The sequence below is a fragment of the Myotis myotis genome, unplaced genomic scaffold (assembly GCF_014108235.1).
Source record: "Myotis myotis isolate mMyoMyo1 unplaced genomic scaffold, mMyoMyo1.p scaffold_m19_p_15, whole genome shotgun sequence".
NCBI classification, from domain to species: Eukaryota; Metazoa; Chordata; class Mammalia; order Chiroptera; family Vespertilionidae; genus Myotis; species Myotis myotis.
The window spans coordinates 1,981,738-1,998,488 of NW_023416319.1; the positions used below are offsets into that span (position 1 = coordinate 1,981,738).

General features: G+C 57.6%; 1 protein-coding gene across 1 annotated transcript in view; it reads left to right on the forward strand.

The window, feature by feature from the left end:
- PTPRE (protein tyrosine phosphatase receptor type E) overlaps window positions 1–16,751 on the forward strand; it is a 103,988-nt gene that overhangs the window by 18,881 nt on the left and 68,356 nt on the right. The window lies entirely within an intron of this gene.

Sequence of the window (16,751 nt, forward strand, 5' to 3'; positions counted from 1 at the left end):
TGGCACAGCGACGCGAATGTGCTTCATGCCACAGAACTTTTCCACTAATCAATGGCCTGAGCGGTAGGTTTCATTTATGTGTTTTCCCCTGATTACAAGAAAATGTCGCTAGAGCAGGAACCTGAGGCTGCATCTCTGACCAGGAGGCCGAGAGACGCTAGGGAGCTTCTTACCTCGTCCGTCTAACAAAGCCAAGGACGCTGTCATAGCTTTACCGTTCGCCTGGCTCTCTGTCGGGAAGATCCCGTGAACTTGCCCGTGAACTGGAGGGGGAGGGCTCACACTGTCGGTCAGAGCTCCGTGGCTCCTGTCTGTGTCACTGTGGGTACGTCTGCTTTCCTGAGTTCCGAGGTGGGTGCGTTCCTCTCTAAGAATGGCCTCTGTCGAGATGAGTTCATTCTTTCCCCTCAACTATCTGTGGGGAAGCCCGACCCAGGTCTGGCCGGTCTCTGTCCCCTCGAAACTGTTGAGGAGTAACACCTCCCTAGTTCTCTCTTGGCCTCTCTCCCTCTGGCCTGAAGGGCTTCCAGAACTCTGTTGATTCTTGAAGCTTCTTGTCACAACGCATCCCACTGGGGTGGGGTGGCGGGTGGGGGACAGTCTTCGGCCTCCTGTGGCCTCAGAGCCCCAGTTTGGGGGCTGCAACCCGAGGACCCATCCTCCCCGGCCCGGCCCCAAACACTTGCTGCCTTGAATGGTTGGAAGCTCCTGGACAGGCGCCCGGATTTCATTTTCTCAGGCCCTGGATTGGAGGCCTCGGTACCATGCTATTCGGGGAGGAGGGAGGGTGTGTGTGGGGAGGTGTCAGCACTTCACGCAGGGATTTTGTTTGTCCTCCCCTGACTTTTACTTCCAGGCTTCCCCAGCCTCACATCGGCCAGTCGACAGGCGGCTGGGAGTGGCCGTGCCCAGAGCTGGGCCTGCCTGCCAGGGCGGGCAGTGTGGGCTGGGAGGCACCCCCGCTCAGCGCGTGCGGGGTCCGTGCTGCCGTGCGATGTTGTTGGACATGGAGCTGGGATTAGACAACGTCGTCTGTGCTTCTCCTGAGACACGTAGACGGGGCAGAGCAGGGTGACGAGGAGCTGGCCGGTGGCCACGGAGAAGCTCCCAGCGTGGACGGCAGTGGGGACCGTGTCCCTGTCCAGCCCCGTGCACGTGCTCCCCGGCTTTCGGCTCCGCGTCCCTGGGCCTTTGTGCTCCCCGCTCTGCTCTGGCTCCTACTTGGGGTGGGGTGGGGGGGCCTTGCTCCTGACAAACGTCAGCAACACTGAGTGGCCTCCGGCTGCAGAGGAAGCCGGTGCAGACGCCGTGTGTGTGGCCTCCCTCCGCCGGAACTGCGTTTGTCAATAAAGCAGACTCACTGTTATGACACAGCCTCGGGGAAGGGGCCCTGTGTCCCCGGGACGGCACCGGGGCCACGAGAGTGAGGCGTTTGGCCTGAGAATGGGTTGCTTTTTCTCAAAGCTTCAAAGGGCGTGTTTTCCTGTCACTGAGGCATTTCCTTCCGCAAGATTCGTCACCCCTCCCTCCTCACCTGACCGACGGAAATGCATTCTCTGTTCTATTTGTAACCCCTGCTGACCCCTGCGGGCAGTTGCCATTGGTGGGTTCCGGCCTTGCTGACCCTGGGAGGTGGTCGCCACTAGTGGGTTCCCCCCTGACCCTACACTGTAGTTGAAGATGAGAGGAAGGAAATGGCCGGTCAGAGCACCTGCTGGGCCCGGTGTGACTGCGATGTCCACCCTGGAGGCTCCGCAGGTTCCTGAGAGGCCAGGTGTGCGTGAGGCTTCGCCTCGAGGGGCAGGTGGCCCCACACAGACGGCAGCGACCTGGGAGGTGGCTGGAGGTGTGGGCCAGTTGGCACCCGACAGAGCAACACCTGGTGAATCCGACAGAGGCTGGGCAGGGCCGTAAAGCAAGGCCGTCCTTCTTCTGGGTGTCCCTCCATAGTCAGGGAGGGGGCGGGCTCCTGTGTGTGCAGGGGAGGCCTTCTCACTCAGAGTCCATAGTCTACATCAGGGTTCACGCCGCAATTCTCTCGATACCATATTTGGCAAATGTATATGTGATATAGCGTATCCTTAGAAAATGCCCTAAAAGTTTTCTATCTCTATCAATTCATTCCCCCTCCCTCCTGACCCCTGGTAACCACTGATCATTTCTACGGTCTCCTTTGCCTTTTCCAGAATGTCACATACACATGTGTGGCTTTTTGGATTGGATTCTCTCACTTAGTCATATCCATTTATGGTTGCTCCACGCATCGTCATGGCTCGATAACGCATTTCTCTTTAGTGCTGATCTTAGTCGGGAAGCATCTGGTTTCGCACTACGAAGGATTGTGCTAGCGATAGCTTTTTGGAAGATGTTCTTTATTTTTTTAAAAATATATTTTATTGATTTTTTACAGAGAGGAAGGGAGAGGGATAGAGAGTTAGAAACGTCGACAAGAGAGAAACATCCATCAGCTGCCTCCTGCACACCCCCTACTGGGGATGTGCCCGCAACCAAGGTACATGCCCTTGACCGGAATTGAACCTGGGACCCTTCAATCCGCAGGCCGACGCTCTATCCACTGAGCCCAACCAGTTAGGGCTGGAAGATGTTCTTTATAATGTTAAGGGAGTTCCACTCTATTCTTAGTTTGCTGAGATTTTTATCATAAACTAGAGGCCCGGTGCACAAAAATTTGTACACTTGGGGTGGGGAGGGGGGGTCCCTCAGCCCGGCCTGTGCCCTCTCGCAGTCTGGGACCCCTCGGGAGATAATGACCTGCTGGCTTAGGCCTTCTCCCGGGTGGCAGAGGGCAGGCCCAATCCCTAGGTGCAGCCCCTGGTCGGGTTCAGAGCAGGGCCGATTGGGGAGTTGGGGCGCCTTCCCCTCTCATGCACAGAGCAGGGCAGATCGGGAGGTTGCGATGCCACCCTCAGTCACGCTCAGGGTAGGGCCGATTGGGGGGTTGGGGCACCGCCCCCTGCCACACTCAAGGCAGGGTCGATGGGGAGGTTGTGGCGCCACCCCCTGTCACGCACAGAGCAGGGCCGATCAGGGGGTTGGGGCACTGCCCTCTGTCATGCACACAGCAGGGCCCATCAGGGGGTTGGGGCACCGCCCCCTGTCACACGCAGAGCAGGGCCAATCAGGGGGTTGGGGCACCGCCCCCTGTCACGCTGATCCCGGTGCCGGGAGGCCTCGCGGCTCCGCTGATCCCGGTGCTGGGAGGCATATTACCCTTTTACTATATAGGATAGAGGCCTGGTGCATGGGTGGGGCTGGCTGGTTTGCCCTGAAGGGTGTCCTGGATCAGGATGGGGGTCCCCACTGTGGTGCCTGGCCAGCCTGGATGAGGGGATGATGGCTGTTTGCAGCTGGTCACACACCCTTCAGGGTGGGGGTCCCCACTGGGGTGCCTGGCCAGTCTGGGTGAGGGGCTGAGGGGTGTTTTCAGGCTGACTGAAGCTCCCAACTGCTCCTTTTTTTCTTTCTTTTTTTTTATTCTGGGCCAGCTTTAGCTCTGGCTCCAGCTCTGAGGCCTCTGCTGCTGAAGTTCTATAATCGAAACAATGTATAACTCCAGCTCTGAGATCCCCGCTCGCTGAAAGCAGGTTTCTGGGGTTTTGTTTAGCTTCTATATTTGTTACAATGTTTCTTAAACTGCAAGCTCAGAGGCCGGCAAGGCAGGTGGGGAATGTTGGAGTCCTCCGTCACTGAAGCAAGCAAGCCTCATGTTAGTTTCAAGCTGCCTGGCTGCTGGCCGCCATCTTGGCTGGCAGTTAATTTGCATATCTCACTGATTAGCCAATGGGAAGGGTAGCAGTCATACGCTAATTACCATGTTTCTCTTTTATTAGATAGGATAGGTGTTGGATGTTGTCAGATGGTCTTTCCTGTTTTTATTGATGTGCTCATGGGATGTTTCTTTTTGGCATGTTGATGTGATGAGTTACAGTAATTGATTTTCATATGTTGAGCCAGCTTTGCATACCTGGAATAAATGCCACTTAGTTGTGGTGTATAATTCTTTTCATACATTGCTGTGTTTGATTCACTGATATTTGGTTGAGGATGTTTACATCTGTGTTCGTGAGGGAAATTGGCCTGTAGATTTTTTGTGATGTCTTTGTCTGATTTTGGTATTAGGGTAATGCTGCCCTCACGGAATAAATTAGGAAATATTCCCTCTGTCTCTGTCTTCCCAGAGAAATTGTAGAGAGTTGGAATAATTTTTTTCTTAAAGTTGGGTAGAATTCACCAGTGACTTGTCTTTGCCTGTTACTTTCTGTTTTAGAAGGTTATTAATTTTTGATTCAACTTCTTTAATAGATACAGTCCTATTCAACTTGTCTAGTCCTCTATTTTTAAGAAAAGAGAAATCCAAGTTAACTACAGTTTGGGGCCTGAGTGAAACAGGAAAAGACAGCACAGGGTGTCCTAAAAGGTACCCAGTCCATGCATTCACTCACTCATTCACTCATTCATTCATTCCTGAATTTACACGGAAAGTGATTGCCGCACAGATTAGAAGCATTAAGTTTATTACTGGGACGATGTCTGTATTAAAGGCCACACTTTTCAAATGGCCTGAAGCTCTGTCTTTATTGTGGGTTAAGGTGTGCCTCCTCTGTGAGCTCGTAGCCAAGATTTCTTTTTCTTTCACTCTTGTTATTTTTTTTTTTAATATATTTTTTGTTTTCAGAGAGGAAGTGAGAGGGAGAGAGAGTTAGAAACATCAGTGATGAGAGAGAATCATTGATTGGCGGCCTCCTGCAGGCCCCCGACTGGGGGTTGCACGTGCCCTGACCGGGAATCGAACCGTGACCCCCTGGTTCATAGGTCGATGCTCAACCACTGAGCCACACCAGTCAGGCTTGTTTTCATTCTTATTTCCCTGCTGATAACGGACGCTGAATCTTGAACGTAACCAGCGCTGCAGTGGCCAGGAGGGAGTCTTATTAGCTGGATGCTCTTTTCATACTTTCTAGGTTCCATTTTTCCAACCTGTTAGGTTAACCCCCCCCCCCCCCCAACTCTGTCCCAGTTATGGCCGGATTTCTTTACAGAGCACTCAAGACCCTGCATCCATGTGACCCAAGGATACAGGCTTCTTATCTGCTCTTTCAAAAGGTCCTTCATCAGCTTCTCCTGGCCCGGGCCTGCCTCCACGCCTTGGCCCCGCTTCTCACCTTGTGCTTCTGCACCTGTCAGAGCTGCTGTGGCTCCGTGGGGACTCACCCCCAACTTCACCTGGTCCCCTCTGACCCTGAGCTCCTGGAGACACACACACACTCGTCTATTCACAGCTTCGCTTGGCGTCCCCAGCCCTGCAGTAGGTCCTGTCAGTGCGTGCACTTGTGAGTTTGCCATCGTCCAGCGTCACCGGAATTCAGAACCATGTAGCTCCATTAGCCCCCAAATGGGCGACTTTCTCTGACAGAGAAACAAGGGGTCCCCTCTCGCCCCCCTCTGCTGCGAGCGTGCATTCAGCCGGTGCCAACGTGCTGGCCTCTGAAGCGGGGCTGTGGGTGTGGGGAGCCCCCCCCCCATGTGCCCGGCCTGTGTGTGGCCTTCTTCGGGGCATAGAAGTGCTTTCTTCAGCGCGCACAGGCGGGGACGCTTAGGCATTCAGGGGCGACCCCAGCTGCAGCCTCGTTCTCCCCGTCGGCGGTGACAGCCTCCCCTTTGGCGGGAGCTGAGGGAACAGTGCGGGCCTGTGCGGAGCTGCTGGCAGGCGCCCGTGGAGAATGAAAATGCTTCCTTCCCCAGCGGCCTCCCCAGACAGCGAGGCCGGGGGAGGTGTGACCAGGGTCCGTTCAGCCATCTCGGGGCGCCCTCCCCCCCAGACACCTAGGGAGCCTGTGGCCTCAACACCCCCACCCCCTCACCCCTCCCCGTTTCTTGGGACCCTTGGGAGGCCGTGTGCCTGATTCTGGGTTTTGGTTCAGAGTGGATTCCATGGTGGGTGTGTCACCTCCACACGATGTGGGTGTCACTCCTACGGAGCTTCTGAAATTGGAACTTCCGTTCTGACATTTTTATCATCATCCAGTGGCAGGAAGTGGATGCTGCCTCCCTGAGGTTTTACCCTAAATGTCAGAGCAGGGAGGGGACCCTTCACACACACACACACACACACACACACACACACACGGGAAGCGCTTCAATCAGTAATCCCCCTGGTGACTAACAGAGCACGCCCCCCCCCCTTCCTTTCTGTGGCTATTTTAAGCCCTTAAGTGGATTTGCACCCTGTGGAAATGTGCGAGAAGTGTGGATGGCCCTGGCCCATTTGGCTCAGTGGCTAGAGCTTCGGCCGCGGACTGAAGGGTCCCGGGTTCGATTCCAGTCAAGGGCACGTACGTTGGTTGCAGGCTCGATCCCTGGTCCTGGGCGAGGCATGCAGAAGGCAGCCGATCCAAGTGTCTTTCTCACATCGCTGTGTCTCTCTCGGTCTCTCCCCCTCCCTTCCACTCTCTCTCTAAAAAAATAAATAAATAAAAAAAGCAGCAGCGTGTGCTCTCCGCTGGGATGCAGGCTTGTCTGCGATGAGCATGTTCTCCGACTCCTTGCCGGGCGGGCGTTTGCAGAGGGAGGGAGCCAGCGCCGCACCGGGAGTGCTCACAGACCTTAACTTAGGGCGCAGTCTCGGCTCCCCGCTGCCTTCCTGTTACACTTTCCACCACAACAAACACGCACGTGGCTGCGTTCTGGATTCCTCTACAGTTCCCTAAAGCACAAATGCGCATGTACTGCAGTGGCCAGAAATTAAATGGCAAAACTGCCCCGATGTGGGCTAAGCGGGGAATGGGGGGACACGACCCCCTCGGGGGGCAGAGGCTGAGCCGACACCCACTGCAGGGCATGCAGACCTTGGCTGGCTTGGGGCCTGGCCATCTCTCACCTCACCCAGGGGACCCCGGGACAGGGAACACCGTCCTCACTGATGGTGGGCACAGCCCTGGACACGGGGCTCTCCCTTTTCTCTGCACTGGCCCCTTGGTCTGCACTGCCCTCCTCCCAGCCCCCCGGGCGTCCCTGCCTGGTCACTGGTCCCCAGGTGGTCTGCAGACGACCCGCTGAGCAGGGGTCTCTCTCTCTCTCCTTCTCTCTTCCTCTCTCTCTAAAATCAATAGAAACATAAAAAATAAAAAGCGGTACCAGCAATGATCCAAACGAGTAGATCAAGTTGAAGCAGACGCGCCGTAAAGCGCATGCAGCTCCTGAGTGCGGAGGAGCCTAGGAGTGCAGGGACCCCAGCTCCAGCCCCCGGTGGCCTCTCCCCAAGCCCCCGCCCTGACCCTCCAGGGGACCCCCCCCAACTTCTGGCACCACACGTTCCCTTCGCCTGCTTTGAAAGTGACGACAACGGAATCACGGAGAGAGTGACGTCTGTTTGATGTTTTCCGCACCCCCCCCCCCCGCTCTAAGTACAGGGTGCTGTGTGCACCCCCAGGTCCAGGGCGCTGTGTGCACGCCCAGCGGCCTCGCTGCCCGGGCCGGGATGCGCTAGGGATGCGTGTGTGTCCCTGTGCGGGTCAGGGTTATCTCAGCGGCCAGTCCTCAGCGGCCACACTCAGACCAGGACCGGCCCACATGCTGCGTGTTCAGGAAGCATCTCCGTGTAAATCAGTCGTTTAAAATCCCTCGTAACCGTGACTGCCACGGGGCAGTTCGGTTCTGTGTGGCTGGGGTGTGCCGAATGCACGCTGGACCTGAGCAAACAAGTGGGCGCCATGAGGAGAGGAAGCCGCTGTCCGTTTGGGGGCCGCGGGGAAGGGGGCATTCCGACGTCCTCTTCTGTGGTGGCCCCCAGAGGAGACCCTCCAGCCCCAGAGCCTAAACAACAGGCTTCTTACCCTGGCACCCAGAGCCCCGCCTCTGACCCCGTGCCCAGGGCAGGGGGCGTCCACCCTGTGTGTCCTGCAGGCGGACGGGCCATGGTGCCACCTGGATAACCGTGCTCTGCACCACACGCTGGGGGCGGGGAGGGAGGCTGCTTTGTATCCGGGCGGTTGGTCATCCAGGCAGGTTTGGTCTGGATGCTGCTTTCATACAGGTGCGGGGCCCCCCAGGCCTGACCCCCCTCTGTCATGGCTTCCACTCTGTGGGCTTGAAATACAAGGGCTGGGGGGCTGCAGCCGCCAGGGCAGGTTTTGGGGGAAGCACCTCGCACAGTGGCCATTCGATGCTGCCCGCTCCGCTCCGTTTCCCCCAGATAAGCTGCGAGGGCCACTGTGCCTGAGGTTGGGCCCGGGCTTCCTGGCTGGCGGGCGGGATGCACACACAGGGCTGCATTGTGATGGAGAGGGCGGCCCAGCCTCCAGGAACCGGAAGCTTCGCTGGCGCAGACGGTGCTCTATTGTGAAGGCCCGAGGGGCTCAGCCGGCAGGTTTGCAAGGATGCGTTTCCCCTGAAAGACGGAGAGCCGCCTTTCCGTCTCCACAGTGGGTTTTTTCCCCACATTATTATTTATTGATTGATTTGAGAGAAAGAGAGAGAGAGAAGCATCGATGGGTTGTTCCACCTAGTTACCATTCATCGATTGGTTCCTGTATGCGCCCTGGCCGGGGATCGAACCTGCAACCGTGGTGCGTCAGGACTGCTCTGAGCAGCTGAGCTACCGAGCGGGCTGCACAGCAGTTCTCATCCCCGGACTGAGAAGTGCCCCCGCAGGAGGCAGTCGGGTTGAAGGTGGGCAGCCATGCCCGGGGTGGAGCCTCTTCTGCGTGTCCTTCGCCACCTTTGCCAGGGGACCTCTCACCGGAAGAGCACGAAGCAGACGGCGGGACGTCTGCAGTGATGACGGGTCCCTCGCTCGCCGCTCAGCGCTCCTGGCTGCCGTGTGTGTGTGTGTGTGTGTGTGTGTGTGTGTGTGTGTGAGAGAGAGAGAGAGAGAGAGAGAGAGAGAGAGAGAGAGAGAGAGAGAGAGAAACACACTCTGGCCTCCCCAGGGCCTCTGCGTGGATGGAGGAGATAACAGATGAGCTGGCGTCGCGTGCATTCTTGGCGCCGGCATCTAGAAAGGCGAGGTGAGGCGGGCGGTCCTCTCTGCCGTCTGGAGAATCCGTGGGTGTAAACTGGTTGGTCGTTTGGTCGGGAGCTGGTGCCACACGTCACCGGTGCTCTGGGTCCTGTGCACGACCTTTGCCCGAGGGCTCACGGCCGCGGGGTCCAGAGCCAGGAGCCCGCCCCGCGCCTGGGTCAGGCAGGTGTGGCTGTCCCTCTCCCTCGGCCCGAAACTCCAGAATCTGGACGCGTTTCCAACTGAAGCCGGGTGTTGAGATCATTGCGAGGCTGGCGCGTGGGCACGCCACTCCCCCCCACGGGTGTGCTCTGCGCAGCGGGTCTCGGGCACAGACTGTCCAGCCCAGGACGAGGGGCTGTCAGGAGCTCCAGCCTCACGGTCACAGCCTGCAGTTGAGGACGAGGCTGGACATGAGACGTGGGGACGTCGCCCCGTGCTCAGAGCTCCGTCTGCCCCTCCCGGTGAGGAGGGTGGTGCTGAGCTCTCACTCTGAGAGTTCGGCGAGGTGCTGCGCCTGGGGTTCGCCACGGGCCCTTGCTTCTACTCTCAGGGTGGTTCCTGGGAAACTGTCCAGAAACACAGTTCCTGGTTTAGTTTAAAATACGTTTTTATTCATTTCAGAGAGAGAGGAAGGGAAAGGGAGATTTAGAAACAGGGATGAGAGAGCAACATGGATCGGCTGCCTCCTGCACGCCCCACACTGGGGATGGAGCCTGCAACCTGCACACGTGCCCTGACCGGGAATGGAACCAGTGACCTCCTGGTTCAGGGGTCGGTGCTCAACCCCTGAGCCACTGGACAGGCCGGTTTAGTTTAAATGGAAGGGGTCTGGCAGACACGTGGCTGCTCTTGGATGAGACTCCCCGCTCTCCACAGTGCAGGCCAGGAGGGCGTGGCTGGTGCCGGCTGGTCGGGGACCCCACGGGATGGCCGGGGACCCCAGGAGGGTGCACCAGCGACCCTGGGGCCTCCTGTCAAGTACAGGCGCGACCTTCAGCTCCAGGCCGGTTCCCGGATTCCACTTCCGGAGCTCTCACCTTTGGGAGACCCGGCCTGTGTTCAAGGAGTCTTTCTAGTCTTGGAATTTGCTGGTGAATCTTAGATCCCAGCTGGGAGTGAGGCAGGAAGATGGGATACCGTGTCCTCGGCTGTGATGTTAGATAAATGGTTGGCTTTTTAGGAGGAGGTGCGTGGTGACCAGGGGAGCACGTGGGTGAGGGAGCATCCCGGCCAGTGTCCTTCCGCTGGGCGCTGGGCCACGACACCCCCTTTTCCATGGCCCGGCGCTGCTCCCCACGCAGCCTGTCTCCCAGGAAGTGATTCTTGACCAGAGCATAGGGCCCACTAATGTCTGGGTGTCATCTCCTGAGAGCGTGGGGTCGGCTGCTGTGGTTTCCAGCTCTGCCCCTTACTGACCACATGACTCCGGCAGCTGGCTTCAGGTCCTGGCACCCACGTCCGTGGATTGATCTCCTCGGCATCACAGTTTCCCAGCATTCTTTCTGCTTCGCTGTAACTGCATGTCCTCCCGGACTCGACCTCAGGGAGGATGCGTGACAGGCTCAGACCCTCAGGTATCATGCATTCCCATCAAGGAAAGGAAAGGTCATCATGGGTAGATGGGCCCCTGGCTGCAGTGTGGCCAGCGTGGCGCCCGGCAGACCGTCAGTGCCGCTCTGACTCCTGGGCACGTGGCTCCCCCCCCCCCCCCCCCCCCGCCTCCCGCCACGCCCGCCCCTCGCCTGGGCTCATGGACTCACCTTCCGAGTTCACAGGCTCCTTCACACACACTGTGTCCTCGGATCAACCTCTGAAGCTGCCCATGACCTCATGTGCAGAGGCCACTGGAGTCCAGGGAGGATGCCGGGCCTGCCCAAGGTCACCGGCTAGCAAGGTCACAGCCTGCCGGGGGGGCAGCGGGCAGGGCTCCGGCTTGGGGAGCACCCACTCCTTGCCTTCCTCGCTCCCTCGGACTTGGATTACTGGGCAGACTCCTGGTCAACCTCAGGCAGGTGAGGACCTGGGGTGCCCCCCGCCCAAATCTGAGACCCACACCTGCCCCCTCTGACATCTGCATGTTGGTTGACCCAAACGCCTGGGATGATGCAGGCTGTGGAAGCTGCTCAAATCCACACATTCTAAGATGATGCCTTGAGTTGTGAAGAAAGAAAACAGCCCTGGTCAGTTTTCTCAGTGGTTAGAGCGTTAGCTTTTCGACTGAAGGGCCCCGGGTTTTCGGGGTGGGTGCGGGAGGCAGCCAATCGATGCCTCCCTCTCACATCGATGTTTCTCTCTCTGTGCCTCTCCCCTTCCCTTCCACTCTCTCTAAAAATCAATGGAAAATAGTCCCAGGGGAGGATTAGAAAAAAAAGAAAGAAAACCATTTTCCTTGAGAATGCGGAGCGCACCGCCCCTCCCCTCCCCCGCCCCGCGGGAAGAGGACGGCTGACCTTTGCAGGTGGACGGCCAGACGGCCAGCAGACATCGCGTGCCTGTGGCCGGGGCCTGCCCAGACGGGGCCTGCCCAGATGGGGCCGCATGTTTGTGCTGCAACGCGGTTTTGTTCCCAGTGCCTTCCAGCGTTCCCCCTGGTGGAGGAGAGAGCAGGACAAGGCCAGGGGCGGGAGGATAGGCACTTGTCCGCCTGTGGACACTTCTTTATTATTATTATTATTATTATTATTATTATTATTATTATTTTAATCCTCATCTGAGGATGTGTGTTTTGTTTGTTTTTCTTAGAGAGAGGAAGACAGAAACATCCATCTGTTACTCAGTTGCCTTCCTCACACGCCCCTACCAGGGGCTGAACCCGCCACGAAGCCTGGGGCCACGTCTGTGCACAGCTCAGTGATGCGTGCCCCCAGGCTCACCTTTCCCCGTGAGCTCCCTGCTCAGTGGAGACACTTGGCTTTTCTCTTTCAGGCACAGGTGACTTCAGGTGATGCTCAGGCCGGTCCCCCTGCCGCCCCCCACCACCCCCCGTTTTAGAACCAGCCTCCTCTTCCTGCATCTAACACAGATACTTAGCAGAGGACTGATCGGTCCGACCAGCCGTTAGGTGGAGGGAATCGTTAAGCCAAAACATTGAGGCAGGTCGGACTCGCCCCTTCGCCATTTGTCCAGGGTTGGTGGTAACTGGCATTTTAATTAACAGCATCGGTTGTTATTTCTAAATTAAGAAGCACGATGTGAGTTTCCTCTCATTCTGGGTGCAGGGGAATACTGGGCCTCCTGAATAATTACTTGAGCATCATGCGCCCTAAAAGCCCGTCCTGGGGACCTTTCACAGCGCGACCCCAGTGGGAGGAGTGAAGCAGGCCTTGCTCTCCAAAAACGCTTCCACTCGGCCCCATTCACCCAGGTGGGGCGAGGAGAGACAGTGTCAGGTAGAGTGTGATCAAGGTGCTGGCCCAGGTCAGCAAGCAGGCACAGGGCCTGCAGACAGAGCAGTACCTGGGTGAGGTCGCTGCCACCTGAGTTGCTCCTCTAGCCCACCTCTCTCCTGCCCGGCCCAGGCGGTGGAGACACTCAGGTGTGTTCAGGCTGGGTCACCAGGGCCCTCCATACGGGTGCCGACCTTGAGGGTGACTGAGATGCAGAGAATCGGCCGGAAGGAGAGAATGGTCCTCGGGCGTGTTTGGGCAGCAGCAGGTTTGGAGTCACAGCATATTTGCTCCCAGTTGACGGCACCATGACGTCATTCACCCGTCAGCCCAGGGCTCCGGACGCCTCCCGGGCCAGGCCCTGCTCCATGCTCATGGCCATTTCTCTCTGGTGTTGATGGCCCTGTGTGTATGCTATAAAATGACAGCTCGGCGCGGTGGAGCAGTTCCGGTGGGTGAGTCTAGGTGCTGGAGTCGGGTTTTGTTCTTTGCAAGGCTGGGCTGCACAGTAACGTGCTCTCTCCTTATCTGGTGAGGGATCCGGACCAGACCCTGCAGCGAGGCCACTTCCTGTAGGAGCACCACCCCAGCTACCCCCTGGCCTGTCCTCCCTGCCCCCGGCCACCCCCAGCCACCCCCTGGCCTGGCCTCCCTGCCACCCCCAGCCACCCCCTGGCCTGGCTTCCCCGCCCCCAGCCATCCCCAGCCACCCCCTGGCCTGGCCTCCCCGCCCCCAGCAACCCCCAGCCACCCCCTGGCCTGGCCTCCCTGCCCCCGGCCACCCCCAGCCACTGCCTGGCCTGGCCTCCCGGCCCCCGGCCACCCCTAGCCACTGCCTGGCCTGGCCTCCCCGCCCCCAGCCACCCCCAGCCACTGCCTGGCCTGGCCTCCCGGCCCCCGGCCACCCCTAGCCACTGCCTGGCCTGGCCTCCCGGCCCCCGGCCACCCCTAGCCACTGCCTGGCCTGGCCTCCCTGCCCCCAGCCACCCCCAGCCACCGCCGGGCCTCCCGGCCCCCGGCCACCCCCAGCCACTCCCTGGCCTGGCCTCCCGGCCCCCGGCCACCCCCAGCCACTGCCTGGCCTGGCCTCCCCGCCCCCAGCCACCCCAGCCACCCCCTGACCTGGCTTCACCGTCCCCGGCCACCCCCAGCCACCCCCTGGCCTGGCCTCCCTGCCCCCGGCCACCCCCAGCCACCCCCTGGCCTGGCCTCCCTGCCCCCGGCCACCCCCAGCCACCGCCTGGCCTGGCTTCCCTGCCCCCAGCCACCCCCGCCACCACCTGGCCTGGCCTCCCTGCCCCAGCCACCCCCAGCCACCCCCTGGCCTGGCCTCCCTGCCCCCAGGGTGGATTTCCCCTGCTCTGTGCCCTCACACCACCTCTCTATGGTGCAGCTGGGCATCCTCCCGAGTCTGGTCTCTGGTAGCCAGTGATGGTGCCTGTGTGCCGGCCAGACCTCCGCAGCCAGCTGGCCCAGGCCTCTGTGAGCCAGGCCACTCCCGCCCACTCACCACCTCCACAGGAAGTGTGTGGCCCGCCTGGGCCTTTCCAGGTCTTTCTGGCGCACAGACCACAGGGGAGCCCTTTCTAGAGTTAGGCGTTCTCCAGGGGCAATGTCGCCCTGAACAGGCTGTGCCCCACCACGAAGGTGGAGAATGACAGGGGACTTCTCTTAGGGGGAAAGGAGACGGACAAATGTCATGGCCGTGTGGGCTGGATTCCCTCATGGGTTCCCTGTTCAGCCCGTGGGGTCTCAGCAACCCTGCCCTAGGGTCCCCGCTGCCCATTGCCTTGCTCTGTGCGACACTGATCAAGTCTCAGTCTTATCTTCAAAATGGGACTCAAACTTTTCCAGCCGGTGTGGCTCAGTGGTTGAGTGTTGACCTATGAACCAGGAGGTCACGGTTCGATTCCCAGTCAGGGCACATGCCCAGGTTGTGGGCTCGATGCCCAGTGTGGGATGTGCAGGAAGCAGCTGATCCATGATTCTCTCTCATCATTGATGTTTCTGGCTCTCTCTCCCTCTCCCTTTCTCTCTGAGATCAATAAAAAATATATTTAAAACATAAAAATAAAATTTTAAAAAATGGGACTCAACCAGCGTGGGCTGTGGGCTGTGCGCTGTGGGTGAGACATCAGCGGCCGCCGAGGCACTTGACCGACCATCAGTCTAATAGCTTCTTTGCTTCCCATTTTTGGAGGACGGTGCTGCCCCAGTAAGACCAGGGACCTCTCCGTTGCGGAAGGACACTGTGCAAGCTCCTCAGTGCCACCCCGCCCCCTCCAGGAGCCGTGTGTCCCCGGCGCCCATCCTCCCCTCCCCCATTTCGGAATGGGCTCATTTCTCCTTTTTCAACGTCTCGCTCCGTTGTGTGCAGCCATCTGCACCAGGGCCCGGCTGGCGTGAGAGGGTCCTCTGCCTGGTGGTTTTTCTCGACTTCTCCACTGAGAGAAGCTGCCGCTTGTGGTTTCACGCTGACATGTGTGAGCCCCAAGCCCATACCATGTGTGATCTATTTGTAGAGCCGGCGGTTCCGTGTATTCTCGCGTTGTTTAACAAAATAAACCGAGGCGTGGGGAGGTAGAAGAGGGCAAAGGGAGGCTGCGTGGGGATGGAAGGAGACGTGGCGTGGGGTGGTAGACACACAACACTGTGTGCAGATGACGTGTTATGGAACTGTACCCCTGAAACCTATGTAATTTTATTCACCAATGTCACCCCACTACATTCAATAAAAAGAGAGAAAATGGAAACAGCACAGCATGAGTTCGAGGTTTAATTGAAAAGTATGGGTTGTGTTTGATGGCGATGTGCTCGATGGTGCTTGTTCCTCCATTTAGCCGGCCGTGGACAGGGTGCCCATCTGGGTCTCGCGCGACTGGGGTGATCCTTGGGGTTTGCAGTCTGGCTTGACTCAAGCCTGCAGCCCTACTTCTGCATGTGACAGGCTTCGCTTGTCACTGGTCTTCTTGCATGCTAACATGACTCAGCATTCCATGCTGATGTGACTCGGCGTTGTATTGTGTGGAAGGTCGTTTTTAGCATTTCCAGGGATCCGGAAACAGGAAGGGCTCCTTCCGCTCCTGCCTTGTCCCATGCTTGGTCCCAGGCAGACACCACAAGCCACTCTCTCCAGCATCTTCCCGGATTCTTTCTGGGGAGTCGGTAGGGGTAGGCTCTATAATAAGTTATTCTTACAAAAAAGCAGCTCTCCCTTCTCCAGTGGTCACCACAGTGCCCCTCACCTTCCGGCCACTTGCTGTGTTATACTGGGCTCCATTGCACGCTGGGAAACCTGTGACTTCATGTTACTCCACAGATAGATGTCCAGTTGCTCTTTTGTAGCTTTGGTGGAATTTTCTAGGTAGGCATTCATGCCATTTGAGAATTAAAGTAGTATTGTTTTTTTCTTTCCAATGTCTATGTCTTTTATTTCTTTTTCCTGCCTTATTGCATTGACTAGGACTTCCAATACAATGTTAAATATGAGTGGAGAAAGTGGACATCTTTGCCTTATTCCCAGTAGTGGAGGTGGGGGTGGGGGACATTTAGTCTTCCCCATTAAGAATAATGTTAGCTGCCGGAACCGGTTTGGCTCAGTGGATAGAGCGTCGGCCTGCGGACTGAAGGGTCCCAGGTTCGATTCCGGTCAAGGGCATGTACCTGGGTTGCAGGCACATCCCCAGTGGGAGATGTGCAGGAGGCAGCTGATCGATGTTTCTCTCTCATCGATGTTTCTAACTCTCTATCTCTCTCCCTTCCTCTCTGTAAAAAATCAATAAAATATATATATATTTTTAAAAAAGGATAATGTTAGCTGTGCATTTGCCCAAGTAGATTTAAGATTCCTTAGTAACCAGAACTGTTACTTTTGCTTCTTTCACTCTAAACCTATTTCACGGGTCAGCTTTTCAGTTAATACAACCTGTTCCGATTGTGTAGAGTCTTTATTGTCTTTGCTTTGAAATAAGGTGGCCTGGCCATGACTTAAATAAGAAGTAGTCTGTTTTGGTGGGAAAATCCATGTACTGCACTAGACATTTAAAAACAGTGACGATCGATTTCATTGTCTCCCAGTGCACGTGTACGATGACAGCCGAGCACGTCTCCAGCCATAGGCTCAGGGCAGGCGCAGTGCCACCCTGGCCACTCACACAAGAACAAGGGAGTTGTGTCTGTCGCCTGAGGAATGGATAAACCAAATGTGGTCTCCTCATGCAAGGGACTCATACTCACCCACGAGAAGGAAGGCAGTGCTGGGACAGCCTGCAGTGTACTAAGTGAAAGCAGCCAGCCGAACGTGTCATATTGCAGGATCCCATTTATATGAAACGAGAGGCCTG